We start from the raw sequence: 12,139 nt of genomic DNA on the forward strand, positions 1-12,139 counted from the left end.
AGGGCATATTGAGTATTCATGCCAAGTTTGGTCCAGATCCATCATTGTTTGAATCTACAGTGCTATCGGGATGTAGGTGAACTACAACTCCAAAACTCAAGGTCAATGCCCACCAAACCCATGTTGAATTTTAATGATCACAGTTGTTTGTTTGGTTTTTTTGCATAATATTTTTATTTTTATCTTATGCTTCACTCTGTAGCTTTTCTTTTATAAGATTTTCGACTCTGGCCAAGTCAATCTTTTCTTGAGTTTTCTGTTGTTTGCTTCTTAATTGTCGGGTTAATTGTTGGAGTTCAGAATGCTCTATGATTGTAGGTGAACTATAAATCCCAGCAACGATAAATCCCAAATGACAAAATCAATCCCCTCCCCAACCCCACCAGTATTCAAATTTGTGCGTATCGGGTATTTGTGCTAAATTTGATCAAGTGAATGAAAATACATCCTGCATATCGGATATTTACATTACGATTTCTAACAATAGCAAAATTACTGTTATGAAGTAGCAACGAAAATAATGTTATGGTTGGGGGTCACCACAACATGAGGAACTGTATTAAGGAGTCGTGGCATTAGGAAGGTTGAGACCACTGGTTTAAAGCAAGTGTGAATGTTAAAATTAGCAAGCTTGAATAGCATTGAGCAGCCATGAAGCAGCAAAGTCAATTAGTGAAGGTATCTGCAGAGAGGTAGCTTGGCTGCTGTTGCCTGGAGGCATCCTCTGTATGGGAGGTGTTAACTGGCATTTGATTATTTGCTGTCTGAAAGTCTGTTTCTGAGTGGTGTTCTTTATTTACTGTGTTGATTCTGGTGTGAACAAAATACTGGTAACCAGATTTTGTTCACTTTCATGGTTCAATGCAAATACCCGCACTGATTGACTTTTCAGCTTCATGGCTACTCAATGCTATTCAAGCTTGCTAATTGCAGCATTCACATTTGCTTTAAACCAGGGGTCCTCAAACTAAGGCCCACGGCTGGATAAGGCCCTCCAAGGCCATTTACCCGGCCCTCACTCAAAATCAACCTAAGTCTGAAATGACTTGAAAGCACACAACAACCACAACCCTGGGTTGTTGTGGGTTTTTTCGGGCTATATGGCCATGGTCTAGAGGCATTCTCCTGACATTTCACCTGCATCTATGGCAAGCAACCTCAGAGGTAGTGAGGTCTGTTAGAACTAGGAAAATGGGTTTATATATCTGTGGAATGACCAGGGTGGGACAAAGGACTCTTGTCTGCTGGAGCTAGGTGTGAATGTTTTAACTGACCACCTTGATTAGCATATAATGGCCTGACAGTGCCTACAGCAAACTTTTGTTGAGAGGTAATTAGATGTCCTTGTTTGTTTCCTCTCTGCTGTTGGGCTGTTGTAATTTTTGAGTTTTTTTAATACTGGTACCCAGATTTTGTTCATTTTCATGGCTTTCTCCTTTCTGTTGAACAATGTGGACAATTGTTCTTCATTTTAATTATTGTATTCTTTAAAAGTTTAATTATTGTATTCTTTAAAAGATATGTACAGTGTGAATAGGAATTCATGCATTTTTTTTTCAAATTATAATTTGGCCCTCCAACAGTTTGAGGGATTGTTACCTGGCACTCTGTTTAAAAAGTTTGAGGACCTCTGCTTTAAACAGTCAAGGCTTCTTTCTCCCACCCTGGACATTATTCCACAGGTATATAGACACCCCACTTGCCTCACTTTCAATGGAACTCTGAATATGCCAGTCACAGATGCAGGCAAAACCTCAGAAGAGAATGATACAATGGAATGAAACAAGAAAGGAAATTCCATCTGAACATGAAGAAGAACTTCCTGACCGTGAGAGCCATTCAGCAGTGGAACTCTCTGCCCCGGAGTGTGGTGGAGGCTCCTTCTTTGGAAGCTTTGAAAGAGAGGCTGGATGGCCATCTTTCTGGGGTGCTTTGAATGCAATTTTCCTGCTTCTTGGCAGATTGGGGTTGGACTGGATGGCCCATGAGGTCTCTTCCAACTCTAGGATTCTATGATTCTATACTGGAACACGGCCATACAGCCTGAAAAACTCACAGCAACCCAAGCAGGGTATAAATAAACATAATAAACACAATAATCATACTAATAATAATCCTACTACTACTACTACTACTACTAATAATAATAATAATAATAATTCTCTCAGCCCCAGAGGCAGGCAATGGCAACCCTTCTTCGGTACAAATCATGCCAAGCAAACCCTCGAATAGGGTCGCCATAAGTCAGAACCAACTGGAAGGCACACAATGACAACAAATTGCGCTGTTTGGGGAGAAACGCCATCTTCAGCCTTTGCCTGCTGTGAGCACACTGTGTGCTACCTACGCTTCTATTCCCATTACACCATAAGAGAGCATATCCAGAAAATGAGATGTTGCTGAATAAATATTTGCGCTGCAGCCGTTCTAGTTAGCTATAACATCATTAAATTGTTGAACTTAAACATTATTAAGTTGCTGAAAAAGGCTGTGGCTATGTCTTTTTTTGTAGTAAAAAAATTTAAAACCCAAATGGAGATGTATAGGATAGTGGTGGGAATGTTTCTTGTGGTGTTGTATGTCTCTGTGTGTATGAACCTTTAAGTCATCTATCCACTTACAGTAGAAATAAGTGGATAGTTTGAGTAACACAAAGTTGCTTGATTTAGATGATCCCTCGTAGTTTGAGGATGATGGTCTTCCAGATGTGGTGTCTTGGCGGTGGGTCCATAAGTGGCTGTGGAGCCCTATTCTTGATCTGCATGTTCTCCCTCTGTGCCAGTATAGCTGTACCAGGAGCTCCAACTTATTTTCCTTTCTATTGAGTGTTTGCATGTATTCCAAAGTTCCTTGCATTTTGCAGTAAGGTGGCTTCCCTTGCTTTGCAATCATAGGGCCAATGACCCATCAATCAGGTTCTTTAGTTCTGCCCCTTTTTCTGGGTTAAGGAGGGGGGGGGACCTCTAGTTCAGTTCACACAGAGAAGCCTTTCGTACAGGACGTGAATCAGTTCCACCTGTAGAAAGCTTCGTCTTTTACAGCTTTGCTGGGGGGATCCAGTCCCACAGCTCTACAGAGAACTACAGCATAGCCTTTGTTGGGGAATTTAGTTCCACAACTCTACAGCCAGCTCTTTGCTGGAGAAATACAGCACCACGGTTTTACAGCCAGCCTTCGCTGGGAATTGAAAGCCTTCTTTCCTCTTGGAAGTCTACTAAAGGACTCTGTTTGGTAAGGACCACTCGCGGCAGCCATAAAGCAATTTGGACCGGGTGTAGGGGCCCACGCCAGCAGAGCTTAAGTCAGATTGCTCAGGGAGAGGTGAAGGATTTCCCTTGTAGAAGGAAGAAACAGTTTATGAAGAAAGTTGCCTGTCCCTTGTGGACAAGATTTAAGCAAGCCACCAGGTGATTTAAAGCCTTGAAGTATTTGTTTGATTTATTGAAGATTGAAGCAACAATAAAAACCTTGTTGAACTTTCTAAGTCTTTAAAAGAACTCTGTGTGGGGAAATCCAAAAGGCCTCTCAGCCGAGGCACCGCCAGCATCCCGTTGGGCATTCAGAAAACACGTCCTATCTACAGACTCTTTCACAGGCTCAGCGCGTGACAGCACACCCTCAGAGAGGACATCCGTTTCCAGACAGAAGGTGGTCCCAGTCAGGGTTGGCTTGATGCACCTTCCTCTTGGTATGTTTCTCCCTTTCGTTCACCATTCATGCCTTTCGAGTTCTGCAGCACTGCTGGTCACAGCTGACCTCCAGTTAGAGCACTCAAGGGCCAGGGCTTCCTAGTTCCCGGTGTCTATGCCACAGTTTTTAAGACCATCTTTACATCTATTTTCCTGTCCACCAACATTACATTTCTTGTTCTTGAGTTGTGAGTATAGTAACTGCTTTAGGAGACCATGATCTTTGGGCATTTAGACTATGTAGCCAGTCCAGCAGAATTGATGGTGGAACATTGCTTCAGCGCTGGTGGCCTTTGCTTCTTCCAGCATGCTGACATTTGTCCGTCTGTTTTCCCAAGAAATTAGCAGGATTTTTTTTGGAGGCAACGCTGATGGAATCGTTCTAGGAGTTGCATGTGACGTCTGTAGACTGTCCACGCCTCGCAGGCATATGGCAGGGTTGGGAGGACAATAGCTTTATAAACAAGCACCTTGGTCTCCCTACAGATGTTCCGGTCCTCAAACACTCTCTGCTTCATTCGGAAGAATGCTGCACTCGCAGAGCTCAGGCGGTGTTGTATTTCAGTGTCAATGTTGACTTTTGTGGAGAGGTGGCTGCCAAGGGAGCAGAAATGCTGAACATTTTCTAATGTTATACAATTAAGCTGTATTTCTGGCATTGGAGAGGAATTGGCATCTATGCCACAGTTTTTAAGGTTGGCTTTAAGCCCATCTTTCAATCTATTTTCCTGTCCACCAACATTACATTTCCCATTCTTGAGTTGAGAGAATAGTAATTGCTTTGGGAGACAGTGATCTTTGGGCATTCGGACAATGTGGGCAGTCCAGCAGAGTTGGTGGGGGATGAGCATCACTTCAATGCTGGTGGTCTTTGCTTCTTCCAGCACGCTGACATTTGTCCACCTGTCTTCCCAAGAAATTTGCAGGATTTTTTTGGAGGCAGCGCAAACGGAATCATTCCAGGAGTTGCGTGTGACATCTGTAGACAGTCCATGTTTTGCAGACATATAGCAGGGTTGGGAGGACAATGGCTTTATAAACGAACACCTTGATCTCCCTATGGATGTATTGGTCCTCAAACATTCTCTGCTTCTGGGTTGTTGTAGGTTTTTTCGGGCTATATGGCCATGTTCTTGAGGCATTCTCTCCTGATGTTTCACTTGCACTTATGGCAAGCATCCTCAGAGGTAGTGGGTTCTGTTGAAACTAGGAAAATGGGTTTATATATCTGTGGAATGACCAGGGTGGGGCAGCATCCTCACTACCTCTGAGGATGCTTGCCATAGACGCAGACGAAATGTCAGGAGAGAATGCCTCTAGAACATGGCCATATAGCCCGAAAAAACCTACAACAACCCAGTGATTCTGGCCATGAAGGCCCTCGACAATACTCTGTGCTTTGTTTGGAAAAATGCTGCACTCGCAGAGTTCAGGTGGTGTTGTATTTCAGTGTCAATGTTGACTTTTGTGGAGAGGTGGCTGCCAAGGTAGCGAAAATGGTAATTCCATGGAGAGGCTAAAGCACCAATACTATCTTTGGCCGCTATTGGCATTTCCTTACCGAAAAAGGCCAGACAAATCATAGTGGAGAGAGGGAGTCTTTTAGGTTCTTCCAGGGTGGATTCTGCTCTTGCCTTTTTGCCACTCTTCCCAGAGAAAGGGATGGTTCCTTTTTAATAAAGGAAATTAATTGCATTAATCTGTGAATAAGTCTACTCATTTTGGAATACAATTTCTAGACTTGTACATGAGTAATGTTTAGCTGAAGACAAAGAAAACTGAGTAAGCATAAGAGAACCACCCTGAAATATTTCAAGGTCTATCATGCAGAAGTGACCTTGTTTACTGCTGCTTCGGAGGACCAAAACAAATTATTTCTTATTGTGAATTCCTTGTTAAACATTAAGATGACAGTCTTGATGGAAGAGCTAGTCAGAAGTGGAACAGAGACTACCTAAGTGGGTTGTAGACTCTCCTTTGTTACTTACTTTTGAACAGAGATAGGATGGGTTGCTGTGAGTTTTCCAGGCTGTATGGCCATGTTCCAGAAGCATTCTCCCCTGACGTTTCACCCACATCTATGGCAAGCATCCCCAGAGATTGTGAGGTCTGTTGGAAACAAGGCAAGCAGGGTTTATATATCTGTGTGGAACTCTTGTCCGTTTGAGGCAAGTGCGAATGTTGCTATTAATCACCTCGATTAGCATTGAATACCGTTGCAGTTTGCAAGCCTGGCTGCTTCCTGTTTGAGGGAATCTTTTGTTGGGAGGTGTTAGCTGGCCCTGGTTATTTCCTGTCTTGAGTGTTGCTATTTATTTACTGTCCTGATTTTAGAGCTTTTTAATACCAATGGCCAGATTGTGTTCATTTTCATGGTTTCCTCCTTTCTGTTAAATTGTCCACTTAAGCAGCTGATGGGGAAAAGGAAGGGGCCCGAGGCTGTTAGGAATTCTGGGAGTCAAAGTCCAAAACAACTGGAGGGGCCATGTTTGTCCATGCCTGGTTTAGACTCATGGTGCATCTACACCAGGTATGGGCATACACCAGGCGCAGGGGCTGGATGTGGCCCCTTGGGCTCTTTTCTCAGGCCCTCCTCTGTCTCGCCATCCTATCCTTCCTTCCTTCTCTCTTTCTTCCCTCCTTCCCATCCTTCCGTACCTCCCTCTTTCCTTCCTTCCTTCCTTCCTTCCTTCCTTCCTTCCTTCCTTCCTTCCTTCCTTCCTTCCCTTCCCTTCCCTTCCCTTCCCTTCCCTTCCCTTCCACCCTTTTGTCCTTCCTTCCTCCCCTCTTTCCTCCCTCCTTCCCTCTCTCCCTTTCCCCTTCTTTTCTTCTTTCATTTCTTCCTTCCTTTTTCTCTTTTATCCTTCCCTCTTTTCTTACTCCTTCCCTCTCTCTCTTTCTCCTTCCTTCCTTCCTTGCTTCTCTCCCTCTCCTTCTCTCTCTCCCTCTCCTCCAACAATGGTACGCACCCCCAGCCGTGGACTTAATTTTAGGTCTCACAAGCCACCAGTGGGCCACGGTCCACAGGTTGGAAACCACTGGTGTAAAGGCCGAGCCTCCAAGAGGAGTGTGCATATTGATGTGTTGCAGAGAGAAAGAAAGAGATTGAGAGGTGGGTGTGACAGGAGAGAAAATCTATCTTCCTCTCTGGGCAGCCAGTTCTCTTGGCAGGGAGGGGACTTGGGGAGGACCCTCTCTCTCTTGACCCACTTACCTTGTTCATGTTGCTACTAGAGCTTTACAATAGGCTTTTTCTAAGTAACAGGGAGGATCAGAACCATTTCTGTTACGGCTGCTACAAATTAATTGGGTGTGTTATCTGTTTCTGCACATAACAAGGAACTAAGTTTGTGAGTTTTGAGCTTTGCATTTGGCTTAGCTTGATGGCTTGTTAGAGTTGAAGCGGCTGGTTGTTGCTGGGATCGGTTATGCAGTGTCCTGAAGCTGAAGACTGAAGCAGTTTGGAGTGCCAAGGAAGACTGCTTATTTATGGCAAGATAAGGACATTCTACTGATCACAAAGTAGACTGTATTATTTGCTATGTGTTTGCATGTCATCGTTTAAAGAAGAAGACTCACTGGTGATATTGTTTGTATACATTGGTGAGAACAACTCTTTTGTTTTGCTTTGTGCTATTGAACTACAGTGAATTGAACTATATTTTCTTTTCTAATTAAAGCAACAAACTCATGTGTATTTTTGAGTTTTTAGTCACACTAAGAGTCAAAGGGCTGAGACATTCTGCGGGCTGCTAACACTATTCTGTCAGCTCAGGCCCACCATGCAGCCCCCAAGTTAGAAAGTTTGCCCATTCCTGATCTACACTATATAATTAATGCACGTGGTGCTTTAACTGTAATGGCTCAATGCTATAGAATCCTGGGAATTGTAGCTTTATAAAGTGTTTAGTCTTCTCTGCCAAAGAGTGCTGGTACCTCACTAAACTACAACTCCCAGGATGTTATAGCATTGAACCTGTTGCACTCCAGGACAGGAAAAACCCTCTGACTGTAAACACCCACCGTTGATTGGAAAACAATCCTTTTCTTGAAGACAATTAAAAAACAGCAAGTATAAAGCACTTAAAAGAAATAGGTAAATCCAATTAGGTAAGAAGACAAGCAGGAGCAAAAATAGTCTGGGGTAAAGTTCAGCAAAGTCCACAAAAACAAAGTCCGCACTTCTCTAATATAATTCAGGAAATCAGGAAACATTAATCCAAGGATTGAGTAGTCATTCATAAAATCCAAGACTCCAAACCATGAAAAAATAAATACTTAGACAAGAATTTTCCCAGCAAGGCTTCTATGAAACAAAGACCAGAACTTTAATTGATTCCAAATGATGCTTCATCTGACTATATTTCCCATACTTTGAACTTTTATCCCACCAACTACAAATAGGAAATAATCAATTTTTTTTCATCTTATAGTTGCACACTCATTTAGGAGTGGTTTGACAGGCCAGTAGACCGGGATGTATTCATATATGGTTTTACTGTATGTATGGGCAAGTGTGTATGCTTTGTATGTTTTGCATGTTTTGATATGGTCAAAATTGACTAATCAATAAAGAATTGTTGTTGTTGATTTCAAATGATGCTTCATCTGACTATATAGAATCATAGAATCATAGAATCAAAGAGTTGGAAGAGACCTCATGGGCCATCCAGTCCAACCCCCTGCCAAGAAGCAGGAATGTTGCATTCAAATCACCCCTGACAGATGGCCATCCAGCCTCTGTTTAAAAGCTTCCAAAGAAGGAGCCTCCATCACACTCCGGGGCAGAGAGTTCCAATGCTGAACGGCTCTCACAGTCAGGAAGTTCTTCCTCGTGTTCAGATGGAATCTCCTCTCTTGTAGTTTGAAGCCATTGTTCAGTGTCCTAGTCTCCAAGGAAGCAGAAAACAAGCTTGCTCCCTCCTCCCTGTGGCTTCCTCTCACATATTTATACATGGCTATCATATCTCAGCCTTCTCTTCTTCAGGCTAAACATGCCCAGCTCCTTAAGTATTTCCCATACTTTGAACTTTTATCCCTTCGTTAAACTATTCCAAGCACCCAGAAATAGGTTTTGCTTTAATTGAGATTCCCTTATCTTTTTCTGTCGGATTCTGGCAGACCGTCGAAGCCACTGTTCGGTCTGCCTGTTTTGACTAATCTCCTACCTTCTATCTATTTGCTCATTAAGTTTTGCAGCTGGGCCAGGTGCCCAGTTGTTTTCAAGCCTCAAATCCTGGGAACTCTCTGGTAGAAATTCAGGGAGTACACCATCATCCCCACACCCTTCAGGGACATTCTCATGGGAAACTGCACTTTGCACAGAAGTTTCCTGGTCCTTCTCTGCATCAGTATCATTGACCAAACCATTGCCATCTTGAAATTAATTGGCATCACTTCCTAGATCCAAAGCACCCTGATCCTGAAACCCAATCACAGGCTGAACACCAACAGAACCATGGCATTGTAAAGTGGTGTCATTAATTCAAAGAAAGGAATGTGCAACAATCTCTGGCAGCCCAAAGATGGCACTGTTGCTGCACTAAATGTCCAAAGAGCTTCCTTTTCACTGTAGTCAGTATCTCCAATCTCTCCCGTCGCCTTTTCTTTTCTCTTCAAATCTTTTGCCATTCTTAATATGCTCAGCCAAGAGGAACGTGCGCCTGCCTCCCTTCGCTTCCCTCACAGGGTCAGGCGCTTCTACAAATCACTCCGTTTTATGCTTCTTTTGAGGTTTGCAGAGGGCCATGTTTTGAGAAGCCCTGGCTTTTTCTGCAGACAGCTCCTGCAAATCCTGCAACATTTCAGAGGCGAAAACTAGCATCTGGGCGGAGGAGAAACATCCAAATGTGGCCGGGATGGCAAAAGTTATTAATCACTCTAATGTCAGAAATTTTTTTTTTAGGGAAACTATCCTTGGTGAGAAGAATGTATCATGTTTTCCATTCACTAGAAGTGCATTTATGTACTGTAGAGTTGATGCAGTTTGACACCACTTTACCTGCAATGCAATCTTGAGAGTTGGAGTTTGGCAAGGCACCAGCACTCTTTGGCAGAGAAGGTTCCACGGCAGTTCAAAGTGGTGTCAAACTGCATTAATTCTACAGTATAGATGCATCCCAGAACTCCAAGACTGGGCTTTTGGGAGTTGTTTTGACAGTCCAGCAACATCAAAGCCAGTCATGAGGAACACGTGTGTATCTAGGGAGCGTCTTTCAATGAACGTATTTTCTGGGTTTCCAGGTCTTTCACAGTTCTTGTAGCCAATCCATTAATGACTTTATTTCTATCACCTTTCTCAAGTTTGGGACTCAAACGAACCCAAAGGGTGATTCTCCCCAATGCTTCCTCCTCTTCATCCTGAAAAGAAGTGAGGAGTGGAGTGCCATAAGCAGGGCTCCGTCCTGGGCTCAGTTCTGTCCAGGATCTTGATGATCCTGCCTTCTAACCCTTCATCTAAGTCGGGGTTTCTCAACCTGGGAGTCGGGACCCCTGGAGGGGTCGCGAGCGGGTGTCAGAGGGGTCACCAAAGATAATCAGAAAGCACAGTATTTTCTGTTGGTCATGGGGCTTCTGTGTGGGAAGTTTGGCCCAGTTCTCTTGTTGGTAGGGTTCAGAATGCTCTTTGATTGTAGGTGAACTATAAATCCCAGCAACTACAACTCCCAAATAGAATCATAGAATTGGAAGACCCCTCATGGGCTATCCAGTCGAACCCCCTGCCAAGAAGCAGGAAAATTGCATTCAAAGCACCCCCGACAGATGGCCATCCAGCCTCTGTTTAAAAGCTTCCAAAGAAGGAGCCTCCACCACACTCCAAGGCAGAGAGTTCCACCGCTGAACGGCTCTCACAGTCAGAAGTTCTTCCTAATGTTCAGATGGAATCTCCTTTCTTGTAGTTTGACAAGGTCTATTTCCCCCTACTCCACCAGTGTTCACATTGAGTATTCATGCCAAATTTAGTTCAGATCCATCATTGTTTGAGTCCACAGTGCTCTCTGGATATAGGTAAACTACAACTCCCAGCAACTACAACTCGCAAATGACAATATCAATCAAGGGAACCACTGACCGCATAGGTAAGCTGATGAGGAAACACAACATACAAACCACCTACAAACCCACCAAGAAAATCCAACAAATGCTACGTTCAGCAAAGGACAAGAGGGATCCTCTCTCTTCTGCAGGAGTCTCCCGTGTACCATGCAGCTGTGGACAAGAAGTCTCCATAGGGACCCCCAAACGCAGCAGCATTGCCCAAACACGAATAAAGGAACATGAAAGGCACTGCAGACTACTTCAACCAGAGAAGTCAGCCATAGCAGAGCACCCGAGGAACCAACCTGGACACAGCATATGATTTGAGAACACAGAAATGCTGGACCACTCTCACAACCACCATGTCAGACTACACAGAGAAGCCACTGAAATACAAAAGCATGTGGACAATTTCAACAGAAAGGAGGAAACCGTGAAAATGAACAAAATCTGGTTACCAGTATTAAAAAACTCAAAAATTACAACAGCAAAACAGCAGAGGGAAAACAATCAGGCACATCAAATCACTCTCAACAAAAGATTCCCCCCAGGCACTGCCAAGCAATCAAATGCTAATCAAGGTGGTCAGTTGAAACATTCACACCTAGCTCCAGCAGACAAGAGTCCTTTGTCCCACCCTGGTCATTCCACAGATATATAAACCCTTTTTCCTATATTCAACAGATCTCACTACCTCTGAGGATGCTTGCCATAGATGCAGGCAAAACGTCAGGAGAGAACGCCTCTAGAACATGGCCATATAGCCCGGAAAAACCTACAACAACCCAATATCTGTAACATTTTTGCCAGAAATCAAGAAGGTTGCAAGATTGGTGTCCAACCCCTAGGTGGCACTGTTGTGCTTCCTTGCAGAGCTCTGCAGCTCACCTCCAAGTCCAGAGAATGGGAGAGAGGACCTTGCTTGGAAGTCCTGGCAAGCTTTGCACATCAAAAAGGCTTGGGACATTTTTATCATTTTGCTAATTAGCAGAACTCTTTATACTTGGGGGAGAAAAAAAAAGCCGAGATGGGACGCAAGAATTCCGTGTGCAGGATCTTATCAACCTTAATTGAGCGATGCATCCACTTTGCTCTTTACGGGAACGTTTTTTGCTGAACACGAAAGAAAAAAAAAGATGCCGGGTGAACACGAACCTTCGAAAAGAAAGGCCTGCAACAATTTCTCAGAGATCAGCAACCATTTCTGGTCCTGGCGGTGGCCAGAGATGGCAGAAACGAAGCCAACTGTGAAGGCAACATTTGTGACACTGAGCTTTGGCTCTGCTTTATTGATTTTTGAATTATCGCCTGCTATGAATAAAGGGGATCGGTAGCTCCCCAAACATTTCAACTCTGCGGGAGTTTATGAGCTCCTGCGTCAACCTTGTGATGGTATTTGTGGCTTCCAGGAA

Source organism: Anolis sagrei, chromosome 4 (assembly GCF_037176765.1).
Source record: "Anolis sagrei isolate rAnoSag1 chromosome 4, rAnoSag1.mat, whole genome shotgun sequence".
Taxonomy (NCBI): Eukaryota; Metazoa; Chordata; class Lepidosauria; order Squamata; family Dactyloidae; genus Anolis; species Anolis sagrei.